The sequence below is a fragment of the Otolemur garnettii genome, unplaced genomic scaffold (genome assembly GCF_000181295.1).
Source record: "Otolemur garnettii isolate 467f Iridium unplaced genomic scaffold, OtoGar3 scaffold00141, whole genome shotgun sequence".
In the NCBI taxonomy this organism is placed as follows: Eukaryota; Metazoa; Chordata; class Mammalia; order Primates; family Galagidae; genus Otolemur; species Otolemur garnettii.
The window spans coordinates 3,807,791-3,830,147 of record NW_003852536.1 but is presented as its reverse complement, the minus strand read 5'-3'; the positions used below and the strand labels follow the sequence as shown (position 1 = coordinate 3,830,147).

Here is a 22,357-nt window from a genome sequence, read left to right as displayed (position 1 = left end):
CAAAACAGTAATTTATACCAATTTTTTAAATGCTTCTTTTAAAAAAGGAGTATGAAAGGGAAGAAATTCTAGAAAGTTATCAGCACAGAATCATGAAAAAACATTTTAAGCATCTATTGAAGAACTATAATATTAAGACATTTGCCACAATACAGGTTTTAGTGTGTGCAAAAATCTATTTGTCGACCAGCTGTGACAGACTCTTTAAAGCATGTCCAAGGCAATGATAAATGAAGTACCCATTTTTGCCAAACTCTCTGATTTGGATTTAGTATTAAGGGAGTTTTAATGAGTAATCCTATAAGAAATGCAATTGTATCTAATTTTCACATATGTAAAATTTTGGTGGGGAAGGGATCTTCTTTGAAAATGATCAATTCTTTGTCCTTATTTTGTTTTCTTTTTCCTCATTAGTCTAGGGAAGAGAGGGTCAAGAAACTCTGCCATGAGGTCCTAGTGACTCCTGTCCACTGCTGTAGGGGGAGTGTGCCTCCCACTTTGATCTGGGAGGTACATGGAGACTCAGATTCAGAAATGCAAAATGGAGAGGCAGAAACATTTATTCTTGAATGGACCTTTGTCTAGAGGAACAGGCCTTACACATGAGTGAAAGGGCTGAAGCAGGACCCGCAGGGAGCCATCCCCCACATGACCCATGAGTGTCCCCAGTGCTCAGCAGTGACGAGGGAATGAGAAAAATAAAGACAATAGAAACAGTAGAATTTATAGAGTGGGCCCGGAGGTCAATGCCCTTTGTGGGAGACACAGTGAGGACCTCAAGCTCCAGATGCACTTGGTTTTTTTATTAATTTGATCAGTTAATGGGTGTTTGCAGCAACAACAGACATCATCTTTGCAGTTTCTCCTGCCCTAATTCTGGATTACTCACCCAATAACCCTTTCGCTATTTCTATTACTTTTACTTCTTAAGATACTTATCAATCACAAATAAGATTACAGAAAACAAAGGAAAGGGGAGCATGGACTTGGAGCTAGGTGCCACCCAGTTAATCCTTTGTTTCCTGCGGGCAGATTAGTTGATGCCTTACTCATCTTCAGGAGCTGGGAGGAACAAAGCTGAATCCTCTTCTCTCGCACCCTTAAGAACTAATCTTATTTGCTCATTGAGTCAGCTGCACGTGTTGTCCTAAAATGGCTTCCCAAGCCTTCTCAGGCCCCCAGCCGGGCCCTTGTGGAACTTTTCCTGAAGTCCTTTAATGTTCATGCCAAGCTGTCTCATGAAAGTATAGTGTGTTCTTTTTGGAGGCTCGTGTCCTCTCCCATTCTCCTGCATACCTGACACTGATCACACCACCTTTCGTACAATCGGTCTAACTCTATTTCCACAATCCTAACTTCCCTGATGTTCACCCACAAGGACCCAGTCCACAGGGGCACAGGGGAGTGAAGAAGAGAGAAAAGCATGATGCAGCGATTCGAACCTCAATTCTTAGGTATGGGGCATCAGAAGATTGGACGACTTCCAGGAATTTCAGGTCTGGAGCCTCCAGCTAACTAAAACCATGTTAGCCAATTTGCTACTAGCATTGATACCTCATCTAACCAAAACTCTACTACGTCTAGGGAAAGGTGGGGAAACTACAGAATTCTGGGTCGCCAATCACAGTCAGCTGGTGAGCTGGGTTAATGCTGTCTACAGTGCAGGTTGGGAGGCCTCTTGTTTTATTATTTAACATAAATTATTGGATGGAAAAAAACATTTTTCATTCCCCTTATTTCTTTTTTATTGCAGTTTTTTGGCCGGGGCTGGGTTTGAACCTGCCACCTCCAACATATGGGGCCAGCGTCCTACTCCTTTGAGCCACAGGCGCCACCAATGAAAAAACATTTTTAACTAAGAAAAAAAAAAAACTCAATAATGAAAAATAGAAAAAATATGATTCCTATCCAAAATCAAGCATATAGGTATCTGAAAGGTATATCTATTAAACGGATATGGCACAGCAATTTTAAATAGTCTAGAAATGTTGAATTATAGTAACCATGAGCAGTGCTTTCCGAACAGCTCTAATTCTGAAATGAACATTCTTTGTATTTGATGACACTAATTCAGCCTTTTTTGTGGTTGATGCTATAAATGTTACGGAAATTATGTACTGCCCATGTTCATTACCTAAATTTCACATAATAATAGGTTTGTATAAATTAATTTTTCCCTAAAATAGATAAAACAATTACTCCTTTTTATGGCTTAATCACTTGACAAATTCCATTTTACACAAGTCTTAGATTTGGTATTGTCAACTTTTCATTTTAATTTTCAAAAAGACTTTAAATTTTTCAATAACACTTTTCAGGTACTTTGAATGCTTTGTTCAAGAGAATAATGCTATAAATAGTTATATTTGAGGATGTCATCACAAAGGTCTATTAACTCAATTAAACAGTACTAGTTAGTACTGGCTAAACCAGCTCTTACTCTAGGCCCCTGGAATGGAAGGGTTAGGTGAAAGGAAGTTAAAGTTTTCGTCCCTCTTTCCAGGCACAAAACTGGCCCTAAGTAGGTATCTGAACACCAAACCCTAACCACCAGACCACCAGAGAGCTCTAAGCAGGTATTTGAAATAGGCAAAGGGAACGCTGGTGTAATTCCTACCTCCTTTCCCAGTACATACTTCTTTTGTAATTTCTAACAGTTTTAAGGTCTTCTTGCATCTTCCATTGTGTTATACCATCTTGATGTGCCTTGATCTCCCCACATGTCCCATATTTCAAAATTTAAGATCCTCCTCCCACCATCACCTGATGTCAGCAGAAAATAAGAATGTAATCTGTTTCAAAAGTATAAGTAAAAGGATATATCCAGTCCAGGCACAGTGGCTCATGCCTGTAATACTAGCACTCGGGAAGGCCGAGGCAAGTGGACCACCTGAGGTCACAAGTTTGAGACCAGCCTGACCCAGAGCAAGATCCCACCTCTAAACATAACCAGGCGTTGTGGCAGGCACCTATAGTCTCAGCTAGTCAGGAGGCTGAAGCAAGAAAATCACTTGAGCCCAAGAGTTTGAGATTGCTGTGAGCTATGATGCCATAGCACTCTACCAAAGGCAACAAAGTGAGACTCTGTCTCAAAAAAAAAAGGATGTATCGAAATCTTTTATTTAAAATTAAAAGTACTTGCTTCTGCAGCACATACACTAAAATTGGAATGATACAGAGAAGTATGGCCCCTACACAGGGATGACACACAAATTGGTGAAGCAGTCCATATTGTAATAAACAAATAAATAAGTAAAATTAATTAAAATTTTTAAATAGCATGACTACTAGCTTAAATAAATTTATAATTATGGGAGCTTAAGTAGTATATGAAATTAAAAGCAACATTTAAAAAAGACAGACTATAAGGAAAGTATTTGGATGCATAAGGCGCCTCTTTTAAGAGGACTAGCACTAAGCTTTTTTACTTTCCTAGAATTTCTTCTTCATTCCTAAACATACAGATTCTCAAAATCTCCTGGTAACTTCATAATTGACCCTAAAAATTGCAAGAGAAATTTACAACAATATCTACTCACATATACGAATGATCCTAGAAAATGAGGTTTTGATAAGACTCATATGTGTTTGGTTAAAAGAAATTTTCTTTTGATAAGCTGCATAATATTGTTCTTTCATAATCCAGCATTGGTAGTATCAAGGCTGGGGTAGATATAAACAGTTACTTCCAGAAGATGTAACCATTTCAATATGGTATGGTCTTCATCAAGATTCTCCAGTGATTCTCTATTGTTTGTTACATCAAGTTTAAACTCTTCAATGGGATATAGGTGGTTAAGAAACAGAACAGGAAAATTGACACATTTTATGGAAAACCCACAGAACTATGTTGAAGAGCTATAGGCCATCTTCTTCCACAAAGCCCTCTAATAAAGTCAAGATGAATAAATAACAATAAACTCTTACACTAATAATGTGACACAGTCTAACATTTAATTTTCATGTTTTCTTGAATTATTCTACATGTGTTTCATATATTGGTCTTATTACCTGAGTAGACAATGGAAGCAAACAAGTAGATTATGAAAGTCTTAGGGTGGATTTGCCTCATTTCTGTCTGGGGTCCCATATTAGTTATTAATAGTATACTACACTCTTTCATTATCAAAAGGGTACTGGTTTGGATGCTGTGTTATATAATCAGTTATCCTTAAAGTGTCAGACCATGTCTTAAGTTTCTTTGCTCACATCAGGTACCTACTATATCCTGAGTAAGAATTTTGATGTGTTCAACCAAACTCCAAATTCATTATGGAAACATTATTTTCTTGGCTACAGTCTCATGGCTCTCTGTACTTTTCAAAATTAGCAATTATCATACTTAATAATTAGTGAAGAAGTTGTTGAATGTCTGTATCTGCATCTGATTTTACTATGTGCAGCGGCACTCAATGAGGAGTGGTGATTCTGCTCCCCACTCCCAGTGGACATCTAATGATAAATGGAGACGTTTATGGTTACTGCTAATGGGGATAAAGAAGTGGAGGCTTCCATCATCTAATAACTAGAAGCCAGGGATGCTGCGAAAGGACAGCCTCTAATGACAAAGAATTATTGGACTCAAAAAGGCTAGGGTTAAGAAACTCTATTCCATGAGAGCATGACTGACAATCTCCCTACAGAGCAGCTTAATATGTACGAACTAATTAATAAATACTTGTTAAGTTAATAAATGAATACATCATTCAAGATCCTTTTAATTCTTCTCATACGGCACCTTCTTGCTTCATGCCTGCCTTTGTCCCACTTGTAAACCCACCTGAAACACCAGAAACTAAGGGTTAAAGGTATATCTCTGAAAATGCCCCAATAATTAGTATATCGAAGATTAGCTAATAAGAGAGAAAACCTATTAGCTAAATGAACTTCTCATTAATCATGCTCTTTGTGTTAACAGAAATATAAATTGAATTACAAAGGAAACTCTTCAGTATTCTCCATAATTATTTTCTCAAATAGCACAATTTTATTATATTAGTAACAAGCTTTGCTTTTTGTTATTAGGTAAACTCAGAACACAGCAAAACATATTCATAAAGACCAGAATAAAAGTCTATGACTCACCACATCATCAAAGATGGACAGTTACTACAACACTAAAAGAACCCCTTATTATAAGGCATTTTCACCTATAAGCTTGAAGCATAAGGCTAAAGAACCCTAACATACACATTTAAAAGGTAAAGGCCCTTCTTTTCCTCCTCACGTCATTAGACATGGCCATAGGAGTTTGGAATCTGCAGGCACTGTATGGGGCAGCTAGACGAAGGAGTCAAGTCCAATCAAGGAAGTGACCACAAAGAGTAGTGGCCAACATGACTGAAAGACTGGTTAGAGGACCACTCTCCATATACATACTATTGCATATGACTGGACCCCACTTTCTCACTGGAAGTTACAAAGATAGAAAGGGTGAAGTGAGAATGAACCTTTGGTGTTAGGAGTAGAGATATCAGTGCAAATCCAGTTTTCAATATACAGATGTGAAAATGAATATAAGTGTTGTAAATGTGTGCATACACCCATGTATTTCCTAATGCTTTTTAATGAAAGGACCTGAGAACAATGACACTCAATACAAGAAACACAATTAGTACCCAGATTTTGGGTTCTAAATATCATTCTCTACACAACGAAGGATTCCCTGAAAAATAGAATCATGATTCCCTGGAAAATAACTGATTCCAGGGCTGGGGCAGGGATATTGCCTAGAATATCTCATTGTGCAAGAGACAGGAGATGGTCAAAGAATGATGAAAGACATATTAAGGTACATAGAAATTTAAAAAGAATCCCACTTGCCAAGTCTAGGACACAAACTCATCTGACTGACTTTGTGAAAATCTACATTACCTTACCTGGCACTCATCAAGTTCCCACTGAAAATGTGCAGGTGCATTTCGCAGAAAGTTTGTTTGATCTCTTGGTTGAGAATCGGAATGGGAAGAGTTATTCCATGATTGTGAACAATCTCTTACCACCCATCTCTGTGGAAGGCGGTTCAAAAAAAAAAAAAAAGAAGTCAAAACTAATACAGTTCTTATCTCATGTAGGAAAAAAGCAGAAAACTCACCATAGGACTAACTCGGGTTGAAAAATACTGCAAAGTAGGCCAAGCGCAGTGGCTCACACCTAAAATCTCAGCACTATGGGAAGCCGAGGCAGGTGGATACCATGAGCTCAGGAGTTTGAGACCAGCCTGAGCAAGACTGAGACCCCCATCTCCAACTAAAAACAGGAAAACTAGCCTATAGTCCCAGACACCCAGGAAGCTGAGGCAGGAGGACTGTTTGAGCCCAAGAATTTGAGGTTGCTGTGAGCTATGATGCTACTGTCTCCAAAAAAAAAAAAAAAACACCAGTGCAAAGAAAAAAGTAAAGGCTTCCTATGACACTGAAACAGATCCTAGTGAAGGACTGATGAATATGCTAAAGAAAATTTATGAAGATGGAAGTGGTGCTACGAAGCAAACCATTAATAAAGCCTTGACGGAATCAACAGAAAAGCAAGCTAAAGAGATACAGAATTTTGAGAATTTATAAAGTGCAAAATCCAACAGGAACTGGGATGTGGAAACACTGATGTTTCCAGTAAGGAAATGTTGGTGAGCTGCAAATATAAATTTATGAGATAACCGTTTATACAACCTTCTTCTAAGTAAAGGCAATGAATTCTCCATTTCCTACTGGAGGATTTATTTAAATAAAATATACTTATTAAACCTTAAAAAATCACTACTTTCATGGAATTTATATTTTTATCAGAATGTTTTAGATAAGAAATCAAGGGAAGTCTCATTGAGAAGGCAACATTTAAGAAAAATTAAGCTTAAGCCCAAGAGTTGGAGGTTGCTGTGAACTGTAATGCCGCGGCACTCTACCCAGGGCGACAGCCTCAAAAAAGGAAAAAAAAATTAAAATGACATAAGGAAGCTACATGCAGGTATCCGGAGGGAAGAGCTTCCCTGACATAGAGAACACCAAGGTTGTAAGATGGGAAAATGCATGACATGCTCCAGGAAGACAAAAAAACTGAAATGATTAGAGCAGGGTTCAACCCTTTTTAATCTCACAGCACACTCAAACCTTAGTTAAACTTCAGTGGCACACTTAAACTATGTTGATCTGAAAAAAGAATTTAAAAAAACAAAAAAGAATATACTCACTGTGCCCTTAACTTCTTTCAAAAATAATTAATGATCTTTAAAAATTTTTGTGGCACACCAGTATGCCACAGCATACCAGTTAAAAATCACTGACTTAAGTGAGCATTAAGAATGGGGAGGGACTAGTAGAAAATCGGGTCAGAGAGGGCATGAGAAGCTAGATCATCTATAGCCTTAAGATCCAAAAAAGGATTCTGGCTTCTATGAAATGAAATGGGAAGCTATAGGTTTCTAAGCAAAAAAGCCAAATCATCTAACTTAACTTGTTAATAGGATGACTGGGGCGGCCACCTAGAAAACAGAATAAAAGGGGATACGGACAGATCTGACCAGAAAAGAGGATAATGTCCACCACAAATTCAACTTCTCCATGATAGCCAGTCCCATATTATGAAATACAATAAAAAATCAAGTGAAACCTAAATGAAGAAATCATGTTTTATTCTATACCTTTCCAAAATAATATGAAGGCTGATGAATAACTTTATGAATTAGGAAAAAAAAAAAAAACCTAAAAAGTTCAAGGCGTTGGTCTCAGGTTTCCTTTAAAAAAAAAAATCAGTGAATTTATTTCTCATATTACTAAAGTAATCTAAAGGCCACATCTTACTGTAAGTCTAAGAAATGTACTTTACTGAGAATAGTTCTTTTGCTTCATAACAAATTACAGTAAATGCTTCAAAAATTAAAGGGGAAAAAAGAAGGAAAGAAAGGAGATAATAGTATGAAAATCATGAGAAGATAGAAGGGATTAAAATTAAGAAGGGAAAAAGGTTCTACTTCTCGAACAAATGTCAGATTAGAAATTCAGATGGATACTTCATTAAAAACGATTAAAAATGGATCTCTGATAAACCAATGCTCACCATAAGCTGGAGTCACAGAGGGCTAGTCTCTAATGTTAATGAGGAACCAGAAAATAACTAAATCCAAAAACTAAATAAAAAACAGACCTGAAGCTTAGGTTTATGTCATCTGAGCGGACCAGGAAACCTCAGACTTAAAACTTAAATTAGGGTACTCCTGGATTGCCAATCCTCCAAAGATCTGGCAGATATAAAAGAAAATCCCTTCAGGAGAAGATAACTTTATTCAGGCTTCATATTTCTACAAATAATTTCCAAATACCATGTTCAGTATACATATTCAATTCACATTTTTCACAGATTCTGTATTTGCAAATTCATCTGTTCACTAAAAATTATTTGTAACCAAAAATCAATACCGTGGGTGCTTGTGGTCATTTGCAGACATGGGCAGAACTGCAAGAATTCGAATCACCTGGCACCTGACGTTCTCAGATGAGGCTGAATAAGCTTCCGCTCAGCCTTCGTGCTTCAGCTCGCCTGCTTTCCACAATGGCCTTTCACTGAGATATTTAATGTCACCCTATTTTTCACATTTTTGTTCTTGTTGCTGGTGATTTCACTATTAAAATGGCCCACAAGTGTAGATGTTGTGTTCCTGAGCACAAGAAGGCTATAACATGCAACATGCCTTACTGAAAAAATACGTGTTTTTATTTTACAAAATATATATACATTTTTTTGAGACAGAGTTTTACTCTGTCACTCTGGCTAGAGTGCCATGGTGTCACAGCTCACAGCAACCGCAAACTCTTGGGCTTGAGCAATCCTCTTGCTTCAGCCTCCCAAGTAGCTGGGACTACAGGTGCCTGCCACAATGCCCAGCTATTTTTTCTATTTATTTTTAATAGAACCGGGGTGTCACTCTTGCTCAGACTGAGCTGGAACTCCTGAGCTTAAGGAATCCATCTATCTCGGCCTCTTAGAGTGCTAGGATTATAGGTGTAAGCCACCACACACGACCTAAATACGTGTTTTTAAATAAGGTTCATTCAGGCATAAGATATCATGCTGCTAGCCATGAGTTCAGTGTTAATGAATCAATAATATTTATTTAGGCTGGGTATGGTGGCTCACATCTGTAATCCCAGCACTTTAGGAGGCCAAGGCAGGAGGATTACTTCAGGCTAAGAGTTCAAGACCAGCCTGGGCAACATAACAAGACCCTGTCTCTAGAACAAACAAAATTAGCTGAGTCACGGTTGGTGCCAAACCAAAGTCCTTGCTAATTGGGAGGCTGAGGTAGAAGATCACTTGAGCCCAGTAGTTTGAAACTGCTGTGCTATGACTACAACACTGTACTCCAACATGGGTGAAAGAATAATACTCTACCTGTAAAAAGAATAATAATATTTATTAAATAAGTTGTCTTTAAGTAAAAACACATGTGAGACAAGATTATGTACTGATCACTTGATGAAAATATTGTGACCAGAATCTTGAAGGAATCTAATATTATATTTCTCCTAGAAGCAATAGTTCAGTATTTATGGCCACTTTATGTGACACAGCTACCATAAATAACAACAATCAACAGTACTTATAATAGCACCTGCTGAGCCAAGATGCCAGAAGCAAGAACCAACAGAAACAACAAATTATAGAAACAGACCTATAGGAATTTCAGATACTGAGAAGTATTAGACATACAGCATGAATCAAAGAACTGTGTTTATTCTATGTTTATGAAAACAGAAGTCAAACTTGAAATTTTCATCAGTGAAATATAAAACTACACAAGTGGCATAGCTAATATGAAAAAGAAACAGAAATTTGAGAACTGACAAACATAATGACCAAAACCAAGAATTCAATGGACAAATTTAATATCATATTAAACACAAAAAATAAATAGTGAACTGGGAGACTGTCAGAAGAAAGTACCAGAACAAAGCACACACACAAAAAAGGAAAAGGATGAAGACTTTATAAAGATAGTGTAAAATACACAGAATACACACACAGAAGATTTTTCAAGTTTGTAACTGTCATCATAGAAGATCAGAGAGAACAAAGGTAAGAGGACTTACTGGAAGGGTTAATGGCAAAGAATTTTTAATTTGAAAGACATTACTCTATACATTCAAGATAGCTAATCAATACTGAGCCAGAATAAATATAAAGAAACCTCTGCCTATGCAAAAAACAAAGAAAGATCTTACAAGCATCCAGAGATAAAAAGAGATTACCTTCCAAGACATAACAGTTACACTACCAGCTAACATTTCAGTAGTTACAGAAGTTCAAAGACAGGAATGGCATATTCAGTTGAGTTAAAAACAAAAAAACAAACTAACAAAAAAACAACCCAAAACTCTCCTACTCAATAAAAATCTCCTTTGAAAATATGGGCAAAATAAACCCATTTTCATCCAAATAAAAACTAAAAGACATCAACAGATGAACAGAAAAGCTAAATGTAGTGATACACATACAACATCATATAGCCTTAAAAAGAAAATTCTGACACATGCTACAACACAGGTAAGCCTTAAAAACATGATGGCAAGAGAAATAGGCCAGTCACAAAACAACAAACACTGTATAGGATAAGATACCTTACCTTTATATGACAACTGTATGCAAAGTACACAGCACTATGTCTGCTATATAGTAAGGAATAAATGTTAGCTGGGGAAAAATACCAGGTAAATTAAAGAAAACATGAATATGCTTAAAAAAAATAAGATGTATGCATTTTAAAAAACATAAGGATTTTGTTGTTGCAGTAAAAATGCACAGGATTTTGGTTCCTCTATCCTGTAATCTTTGTACTGTCACTAATCCAAATTCATTCAGCAGCTTGTAAGAAATTATGATGCTATAAGAATTTCTACAAGTCAAAATGACAGACTTTGGTTGAGAAACCTAATAACTATAAATGTACAAAATTATCCTCCTCACCAAATTTCTGAAGAATAAGTTTAATATCATCGTAGTAATTATGAGTGAGAAATTTTGGCATGTTATTTACAGACTAAATCATGTAAAATGGATGGACTAAAAATGTTTTTATTAAAATTAATCTTTCATTACTAGAGGGGAAAAATAATCATTTATTCTCAGGCTAGATTGCTGATTATCTGTTCTTAAAATTTTTTATGTCAATAGAAAATCACAGATAATAAATTACTATATAATACATTTATTAATTGCTCTCTTTGAAAGTCCTTTATAATGATCTGATCAAGCTAATACAACATTTTAAAGAAGGTATTTAGAGAAGGAGGAATAATGTCAAAATTATCTTTTTTATCTGGATGATGTATAATCAATGATCCACCCTCTACAGATGGCTATAACAGCATCCAAAAAACTGTTTCTATGTGACAGAGTGCATCATGCTCCACAAAATGGACTGTTTTCCATACTATTAATAAGACTATTAACATACTTTCAAACCCTTCCTTTCAATCTTAAGTCCCATCAAGTTATACTAATTTCAAAAAATAAATAATATGGAAATGCCTAAAACAATGACCTCGGCACATCTGGCAATGGACATTATATGTGGCAAGGTACAGACTATTGACACTGTATTTAAAATGTAAATCTTCTAAATTTCCAAAATCATTTACATACTGTTCCAGAATCATTTCTACTGTAGAATGAACCATAGCTTTCAGGATTGGGGCCAAGCATATTATAGTGAATTTTAATGTTGGCTTATAGATCTGATATCTGTCATTTACTTATTTATGACATAAAGACAGACTTATCTGAGTAGAAAATATTTTAACAACTTATGAAAGCAAAAAAATGGTATTTTTAAGTATAATTACTCAACTATGAAATCAAATCAAATTCTCAACTCTTCCCACTGAATGAAAAATTATCTTTCCATCTTCATTCAATATTGCCTACTAGCCACACAGAACTGTATGGCTTATTATTCTAATAAAGAAAAAATGATGCAATTTAAAGTTTATTACTGTTGATAATGAACTAAAACTAGTCAATTTCTAAATTATCATTTTACTCTATTGAAACTTCTGTACATTTTTAAAAAGTGAATAAGAAGCCTATTCAGTAAGATTTTTGTTTCCAAAGATTGTAATCATTAGAACAACTTTATCAATTAAAAATTTAAGTCTGTAGCCTCAGAATAAACCCCAAGGTCATTTTTTAAACTGGTAAGCTCTAGTTCCATGAGTCCTGCTATGTTTAAAACTGAGAGTTTAAAACTGCTATGTTTAAAATTATCTATTATGTAATAGATAATTACACATGATCCAAATTTTACAAATCTTATTAGATGACTGAGAAGCTACTGCTCTACTGACCGTTCACCTTAACTATTTACCCTAAGGCTTGAGTTCAAAGCCCACCAAAAACAAACAGCATTTATCAGGCCCTCATTGATTTTCTTCTTTATTTGCTAAAAGTATGTTAATAGACAAGGGAAAGTTTACATCAGATTTAAAATAAGGAAGCATTCTTAGAAAAGATATGCATATCAAAATTCTTCATAGGATATTCAAATTTAAAGGAAAATAATTATAGTAATATAAAAGAAGTCACAGGAAATTAATTTAGGACCTTTCTAGGCTTGTCAGAACCTCATTACTGCACTCAAAATTGTTTAAGTGTATTAAAAAATACAATAATATTCCCACTAGTATCAGAGTAGAAATCAAAGTTATGTTAGTTATTTGCTTACTAATTCTAGGATTTATATATCTGTCCTTTAAGGCTTAAAATTATACTCCTTTCCCATTGGTTTCAATTTCATATACAAATACTACTTCTGCTTTGCTTTAATTTCAGAAGACTTACAAACGCACACCACTCACTGTCCCATTGCATCAATCTAATCAGCAGAACATAGAGACTAACAGCAGTTCACACGAACACCCTCCAGTGGCTGGCTCTGCAGCATAACGCAAACATTTTCACCCTCAACTCTTGTTCACTGTGGATATTTTTAAATGATACACAGAAAATTTTAGACTTATACATCAGATTATAATCATGTAAATTTTGGTAAAAATCTAATTTTTAAAAAATGAAAACAGAAGCCAGAAGTCACTACTTTATACCTCTACTTTCAAAATTCTTATTTCAAAATTTCCTCTACCAAAGAGGTAAATACTATTTTAATAAAAGAAGGGGGCATAAAAAATTTTAATTCCTTTTTTAGTTTGTTATCATTACCAAAGAATATTCAGAAACTTAGACTGTAACTCTATAAAGGAAAAGAGACTGGAAGAATATTAGCCAAAATACAAATAACAAATCCTTATCAAAGAAAATTACATTTGTGTTGTATAACAAAGTTAACATTTTTTAGGTCTGCATTTAAGGGTAATCTGAGTGAAACTGTACTGAGAGTATAATTCCCATTTGATTTATTTAATCAAATAAATATAATACACATGTATGTGGGGGGGAATAGCTCTATTCTTAAGACAACTTTTACTAAAATTCATGCCAATTTAGAAGAAAATACATATTCATATTAGCATTTTAAATATTAATTGTTAAATCCTAATACTGACCTCTAGAAAACAAAAATTGGTTTAAAAATACACAATAACAAAGAATGGTAATGAAAGAAAAGAAACCAAAAAAGTCTATATTTAACTGGCTGCTCAGTCATTAGAAAGGTGCCCCATAACTACCATATGTTACTCAAATATGTTATCACACCTACAATTTCATCATATGTCTCCCAAGAAATTAATTAGCTCTAACTTTTTCAACTTTGACAAAAACGTCTGCATCAGTCAGATTACTAGCTGTTGCAAACATTTCAAAATTCAAAGCTTTCTTCAGCTTATATTTAACCTTTTAATCACTATTAATCATTTAGCAACATTTAGAACAGCATTCATTAGACAGATGTCTAATTCTAGATTTCTGAATAATGTAAATTCATTTATACATATAATTACTTTTGATGCATATTTGCTTGGTAATTTTTAAAAAGTAAAATTAATCTAAGGTCTAAAACTACTGATAGATGCACACTCACAGTTGTACTTAGGTTACAGAAGAAAACATTTAAAATCGATTCTCTCTTAAAAATCTAAAAAGTCCTAAGTAGTTGTGACTGTATGACTTAGAAGTAATGAATTTAATGATTATAAAACTTACTTTAATTTTAAAAAAGAAACCTAAGAGGATATGTTAATTTTAAAAGGCTTTTCAAGCTACCAGTAAAAGACTTTTCAAGCAGTAAAAAGAAACAGAAGTGACTAAGGAGAAAATTTTTATAAATATCCCCTTTATCACCAAACTTTTCAAAAGGAAAAAAGGGCAAACTATTCCTATCTGACTTTGAATCACAACCCCAGGCTATCCCCAATCATGTAAACCAGCAAACCAACTTCTACCTCCACCATTTTATTTAAACTACTCCACTGAGGGTACCAATGACTTCCTAATTATTCATTGCACAAATATTTATTGAACAGTGGACAACTCAGACTAAAATCCTGCTCTTATAGAGCTTATATTCTAGCAGTAATGAAACAGAAAATAAACAGGATAAATAAATAAGTTATGCAGTTTGACAGTTGTGATAAGTTCTTCTTTTCTTTTTTTTTTTTAATTGAATGGTAGCTATGTACATTAATTCGTGCTAAGTTCTAATATCTCCTGATTCCCTTGTTAACCAAACAAAAATCAAACTGTAAACAAAGCTTGTACTGGCCTCATAAAGCCATGTCGAATATTACTGAATTCTCTTTTCAGTTATCTCAGCTAACAAAATACTGGATGATCTAAAAATAATTATCTAGTAAGGAACTGAATTTAAATTCCAAAGTTATTACTCAAGCTGAAGGAAACATTCAAATTAATCAGAATGAGGGCAGTCTCAGAACAGCCAAAAATACTCTGCTGATAGCTATCGTCCTCTCTTCGCAGCTTCCCAGGTTTTTACCTACTGCTAAGAAATGGCACCTGTGAATTATATAATCTTATACCTAAAAAGAACCTTAAAAATATCTGATGTCTCTGGGAAGTTTTTCTTGCCCTGTTCAAAGAAGCTTAAGCATTTCTTCTTCACTTCTGAATTCCATAAAAAAGCAGGAATGACATCCTTACTTATCTTTGTATTCCCAAAACCTATCATAAATCTAGTACAGAAGTTTAACTGTACTTCTCATTAATAAAAATACTGTTTTTAAAAAGATTAGTCTGATAGCAGTAGAGCAGACTCAAAATCTAAGGTTTGTAACAACTGTGAAATTATCTGTATTATGTACATGTGCACTGCTCTCACCTGATGAGGGGAGTACTCACTGATGGGGCAGTACCCATTCAAATTCAATAAATATGTTTCAAGGTCCTACTGTGGTCAGGCTACTACCATAGAGGACATATTCTAGGAGGAGAAACCAAAATTTAAAAAATTAAATAATAATAATAATTTTAAATTGCAATTAGTTTTATGATGGAAATGTACAGGGTACTCTGATGGTAACTCCATTGTCTTCATTAGGTTCTCAAAGGGTGAAGATGACTTTATATAGGGCAGGGTACAGTGGCTCATGCCAGTAAACTCTGGGAGGCTGAGGCAGTTGCATTGCCTGAGCTCACAGGTTCCAGACCAACCTAAGTCAGAGTGAGACCCCATCTCTAAAAAATAGCCAGGCATTGTGGGTGGGCACCTGGAGTCCCAGCTACTAGTGGGGAGGCTGAGGCAAGAGAATCACTTTGAGCACATGAGTTTGAGGCTGCTGTGAGCTGTGGATGCCATGGCATGCTACCCAGGGTAACAAAGTGAGACTCTCTCTCAAATAAAGAAAAAAAAAAAAAAGATTACTTTATATAGAATGCCCTTCAAGGGAAAAGCAAGACCTTGGGTAGATATCACAATAATACAAGTAAAGAGATTAGTAGTTTAATTCAATTAACACTTAACAAGTATCACCATGTCTTACACACTATAACCCTACTTCAGCCGCTCAAGAGCTTCAACTGTACAATAATGAAGGAAAGACATGTAAATACATCACTTTGACTATGGAAAGCATATGGGGTTTAAAGAATCACAGTAAAGTACACTTAGCCAACCTAGAAGGAGTGAGGAAAAGTTTCCAACAAGAAGATAATGCTTAGAATAGATAATAATGAAAGTACAAATAACATGTATTTAGAGGGAATCATTAACAGTAGAAGATATTATCATGTACATAGGGGATTGAAGGAAGTAGGAAATATGAATATTTCCAGCCTAGTGATTTGTCAGTAGGGGAAGACCAAAGGGAAATTCGTATTAATCAAAAAGAAGATGGTCTCGCTTCTTGTGAATTATGTGAATTTGCAAACATATTTATGTGAAATCCAAACATCAGGAAGTCAAGGGAGATGCACGTTTCATTTAAAAGTAGGTAATCAATAATATTAAATGACAGACACATACTGAATAGGTAAAAAGAGATAATTACTGGCTGTAGAGAAAAGTTTCATCCAGCCTAAGTCGCAGTTAATCATAAATAATCACCAAGATGAACATAAAAACTAATATATGAGCCATATTCTCATAATATCAATTTGGTTTTTAGAAACATGACTAATATTTATTAGAAGAAATGGTTATATAAGCAAATAAAATTATATAAATGAATAACAAAATGACTTTTTTCCATTAATATCTTTTTGAATAGTATTTTTACCATAAGAAAAAAATTTCCAAGTTAAAACCCCAAAATATGTATTTTTAAAAAGAATATTGTCCTTCAGAGAGAAGTAGAACATACATGAAACAATACAATGTCTGAGACTTGCTTCAGAATGATCTGGGGCATAAAGAAGTTGGTGGGTACATAAATAAAATACAGTAAGACTGACCTTACAAAGTAAGTTGAAAATTTTTGAAGCTGGTGACAATAACATGAGTGTTGATTATTAGACTATTCCACGTCCATGCATTTTCCAATTTTCTTCTTAATAAAATGTTTTATAACCTAATAGCTAACAGAAGTATTTGGATTTTCCTAATTTATAATAATTATTTACTTTATTTGCTTACAGGGTTCTGAAATTAACCCCTGGCTGTGAAAATAGTCAAGTTTCTTCTATAAGACGAAAGGTTATACATTGGTTTATAAAATATAAAATCAAAGAGAATGGGAGAAAATATCCAGTATAAACTGATTCTATGTTCTAGCTCTGGTTTCATGAAAATTTTAAATTATAAAAAGCCACACACTAAAATTTTAAAATATTTATAATAAAATAATGAGAAATAAATGCCCTATTTTCCTCAGAAGCGGGGCTATATATTTTTTTCACAATAAGTTTTATTATATTGCTTTGATTCTCCAAGGGATAGATAATTAAATTACTTAAGGCAAAAGGTCTTTAGCGATCTTACTTAATGACAGAAGTAGGAGCTTCTACTTGTTACAGCTAAAATTCACTTTAAGCTTTTCATTTTTAACTAATACATCATCTACGTTTCCTCATTTCCACTGCTAACAGTCATGTCTTTTTTAATTTGAGATGTAATTCATATACCATAAAAACCACCATTTGAAAGTATAGGCCATGGTTTTTGGTATAGTCACAAGATTTTTGGTATATTAACCACTAACTTTTCATCACCCTAAAAAGAAACACTGAACTCACAAGAAGTCATTTTCCATTCCCTCCTCCTCTCCACCCCTAGGACCTACTAAGCCACTTTCTGTCCCTATGGATTTGCCTATTTTAGACATTTCACATAAAGGAAACCGTACGCTACGTGGCCTTCTTCACTTGACACAGGATTTTCAAGGTTACATGTTACAGCATCATGTGTCCGTATTTCGTTCCTTTTCTGGCTAAATAGTCCTCCGTTTTATGAATATGCCCTAATTTGCTTGTCCCCTGAACAGTTTATTGGACATTTGATTTCTGAGGGGCTATCATGAATAGTGTTATGATGAGCATTCACATACATGTCTTGTATAAAGGTAAGATTTGATTCTCTGGAATACAAACCTAGGTGTGTAATAAGTCCTCTAACTCCATGTTTAAGTTTTCGAGGAACTGTCAAACTGTTTTCTAAAGCAGTTATACCATTTAACTAGCAGTACGTGAAGATCTCAATTTCTCTGTATCCTAACCAATCCCACTAGCAGTACGTGAAGATCCCAATTTCTCTGTATCCTAACTGGAACTTTGTATTATCTTTTTGATTATAGTCGTTCTAGGGGGTGTAAACTAGCACCTCTCATGATTTTGATTTGCATGTCTCTGATGGCTAATGATGTTAAACATCTTTTCATGTGTTACCAGCTGTTTGGGTATCTTCTTTGGAGAAATGACTGTTCAAGATCTTCTGCCCACTTTTAAACGGGGCGATCTAGCTGTCTTTTCATTGTTGAGTTGTAAGAATTCTCAATATATTCTGAAAACTACAGCCTTACGAGATACATGATTTGCAAATATTTTCTCCCATGCTGGGGGTATTCTTTTCATTTTCTTGATGGTATTCTATGACACCAAAGTTTTAAAATCTGACAAGGTACACTTTATTTTTCATTGATTACCTGTGCTTTTGGTGTCTCTTTAATAAACCATTATCTAATTGAAAGTCACGAAGACTTACCCTATGTTCTCTTCCAAATTTTATAGTTTTAGATCTTCTATTCAGGTCTCTGATACACTTTGCATTAATTTTTATACATAATATGAAACAAGGATCCAAATCATTTTTTGCATATGAAAATCCACTTGTTGCATCATCAGTTGTTGAAAAGACTATTCTTTCCATTGAATGGCTTTGTCATCCTTGTCCAAAATGAATAAGTCACACATGTATGGTTTTATTTCTGGACTCTTAATTCTATATTCCATTATTTTCTGTTCCTCTACTATCCAGATTGGACTGCAATGGTGTGATCACAGTTCACTATAACCTCCAAACTCCTAGACTCAAGTGATCCCCCCACCTCAGTCTCCTGAGTAGCTAAGACAATATAGGTGCTCACCACCCTACTCAGCTAATTTTATTTATCTTTTTTTAACAGAGACAGGGTCTTGCCATGTTGTCCAAGCTGGTCTCAAACTCCTGGCCTCAAACAATTCTGCCATCTCAGCCTCCCAAAGCGCTAGGATTACAGACATGAGCCACTGTACCTGGCCATCTATGTCTCTTTTCAACTGTACCCAGCACAGGACCTGAAATGTGGAAGCACTTGATAAAGATTTGTTCATTGAATAGTCAACTCTGTCCACAATAAAATGATAGAATGTTTGCGTTCAGAAATACTTTAGGGAGCATTACTCTATCTCATTATTTAATAATCAGAAAAACTGAGGCCTAACTGAGGTTAATTGATTAGCTCAAAGAGAAAACAAACTAATTATAAGCTGAGGTAGGACCAGAATTCATGTCTCCTAATTCCAATGCAGGCTCTTGCCATAATACCATGCTGCTTGCTTTTCAAGTCACACTAATTGCTTTAACATCTGCCAATGTGCCTGTCTGTGAGAACCTGCATGAATATGAGAAAACAGAGCTAGGCATGTATGTGAAAGCTGAATCATAGAGGAATCCTTCGTAACTCACCAAAAAGCCTCACAACCAAAACAGGCCAGAAGATAATACACCACAGAATATAATGTTTCTCTCCAGAAAACTGTTTTTTAATTTCATTTTGAGCTCAAGAACATAGCTAGTCACACTTTCAGTTTTCAGATTATTCTAAATAAAAGACAACCACTTTTGTTACAGTAAGAGTGATAAAGCAACCAGGCACCTAGATGTAGTACCCTGTTCTCTTCCAAATCTCCCACCACAATGGGGAGCCTTCCCTCACTAGTAAGGGTGTCCAAGAACACCCTCTGCTTCCCCGAACCAGAGAGACTTTGTAACTGGCAAGCAGAAAAACAAAGGTAAACAGAAAACAAATGAGAGGCTATCAGAGAGGCCTCCTAAATGATTTACTGGGGAGAGGATGGGAAATGGGGAAATGATACAGGATTAATTGTAAATTTCAGAGAAGAGGGAAGAGGCTAACTGTTCAGGCTTAATAACTGCATGGCTGTATGGGCAAGGGCTGTGCATGCAATATATAAAGCAGATTCCGAATTTTCTTCTAGTCAAAAAAAATCTAAGTTTCAGTTTAAATTATCACCTCTCCTGACTTTCCCTAAGTTCTCCAAGCACAGTTAACTTAGTCCTTTCCTGGGACCCTCGCTCTTCCTTCTACACACCTCTATGACTACAATTAGTATAGAATATTCTGACAGTTACCTCATTTGTCTCCCTTCTAAACTGTCGTCTCATTGAATTTGTCTGCCTTCTAAACTATTGCCTCATTGAGGGCAGAGACCAAGTGTTTTCTGTGTTGTATTCAGAGCAGAATCTAACAAAACTCTGGCATGTGGTAAGCTCTTTATATGTCTTTATTGAATGAATATTTTCAAACTGTTTGTAATACTGAATACATCTGTTCAAAAGTGTCAATAACAAGAAATTTGTTAATTCTTGCTGTGATAATTCTCAAACATTACAGTTCACACATAACTCACCAATACTCTCTTCTTCTTAAGCACAAACTTCAGACTTAGCTAATCTCTTTATAAAAATAAAAAAACTCACACGCAAGAAACTAACCCAATATATTTAAGAACTGAATAATGTAGTTGTCAGTCATCTCTGCTAAAAAGGTATTTCTATTCTCCAGCCAAAAACACAAGAAAAGGTTCACGTAAGACTAATCAACAAGCAGCATGATCTAATGTGATAATTGCCAAAGGAACCACAGAATCATCTCCCTGGAGACGTGTGGAGAAACTCTTGAGGGTAAATAAAGATACTGTCATGATCACCAAGTATGAGTAAAACAAAAGAATAAGATGACTATGAAATACTTAGTGATAAAGGCAGAGGCTCTGGAGTCTGAACCTCCTGATTTGAAGATGTCTCCACTGTGATCTCTCTAGGAAGATCACTTTCTCTCTCTGTGCCTTTTAGTTCATCACTTATAAAATGTAACCAAGAACAATCACTCTCACAAGCTCACAGTAAGAATCAAATGATACTGTGGAGATAAAAGGCCTAGCACAGATAACCAGACATGGGCATCTACCAGGTCTATAACAATGTTAACTCCCTTCCTACCTGGCAACAGGTTGTGATTTAAGGGGCAGACTCAAAAAAATTCTCTGAAAACATCTCTCCCAACAGATGTCAATATCTGAAGTCTTACCATGAGGAAACTCTGTTTTAATTTTCAAAATTCCCAATTAAATGTAAAATAATCCACCAATACATAAGTGAGTCTATCTTTTAAAGATAATTTATCAAGGCTCACGAACCTGTAATCCCAACACTCTTGAGAGGCAGGAGGATTGCCTGTGGCCAAGATTTCCACGCTGTTCTCCAGCCCTGCTTTGTAAAATAAGTAAATACATAAATAAAGATACCCTACCGCCAAAGCCAAAAGGTACTAGAGATCTCTTAATAGTGATAAAGCAGAGACTAGTGCATGAGAAGGAAAGAAGGCCACAGGAGGGTCTAGAGACAATCTTCTCCCACTTCATACTATTACTTATGATTAGTCTCATTTAACAGAACAGTCACTACATAAATGCACAGAAAATCCACAAACTCATTAGTAAATGAATATATCAATTTAAGTTTATTTACACCGTGAAATATAAACACCTGCCATAAATAGCCACCTCGGACTTCTCCATATTTTCAGGCTCCATTCCTTTCATGACTATGATTTACTATCTTTTTTCCTTCGTTTATACCATTGCTGTAACTAATTCTGTTGTGTAAAATCGCCACTTGGAGTTTACATAACACATATTACAATAAAGTTGATCTTAGGCACAAATCATTTTTCTCCTAAATAAAAATGGTTGTCATTTGATGATTACTTTATTTTCACATTAACTAGAGATCGTCTCTCTATAATTGTATTTTTTCTTTCAAGTTTGACTTCTGTGGTTCTAGAAGCATGTCTACCTGTGTATCACAATTAAAACAGTTATTTATTACTGAGTTGAAAATTCTGTTATTAAAACAAAAAAGAAAGGCCCCAAACCACAATTTAATGATATATCTTAGATACTCTTACCTAAGAAAGATCTACTTTGGGATATACTATTTGCTCTATGTTTCCCAAACTGTCAACTCTTCACAGAGTCACTGTGTGAATTTTGATAAAATCCTAGTACAGATGGCATGACAGCTACGCCATATAAATTATTAATAAAATGTACATAAAGGAAAAAACACAAAACCATCATATTGTCTTTATATTTATATATCCAAACTTGTATTTTACATTTTATTGCTATTTTAAGGAGCAACTACCACTTTTTTGTCACAAGTTCTTTTTTTTTTTTTTTT

General features: G+C 35.0%; 1 protein-coding gene and 1 non-coding gene across 2 annotated transcripts in view; one reads left to right on the top strand and one right to left on the bottom strand.

The window, feature by feature from the left end:
- Window positions 1–22,357, bottom strand: part of AKT3 (AKT serine/threonine kinase 3) — a 279,485-nt gene that overhangs the window by 204,263 nt on the left and 52,865 nt on the right. The gene's annotated exons all lie outside the window — the stretch shown is intronic.
- LOC111728150 lies at window positions 3,135–3,236 on the top strand. The gene has a single exon (XR_002775534.1). It is a non-coding gene; the product is annotated as a U6 spliceosomal RNA (small nuclear RNA).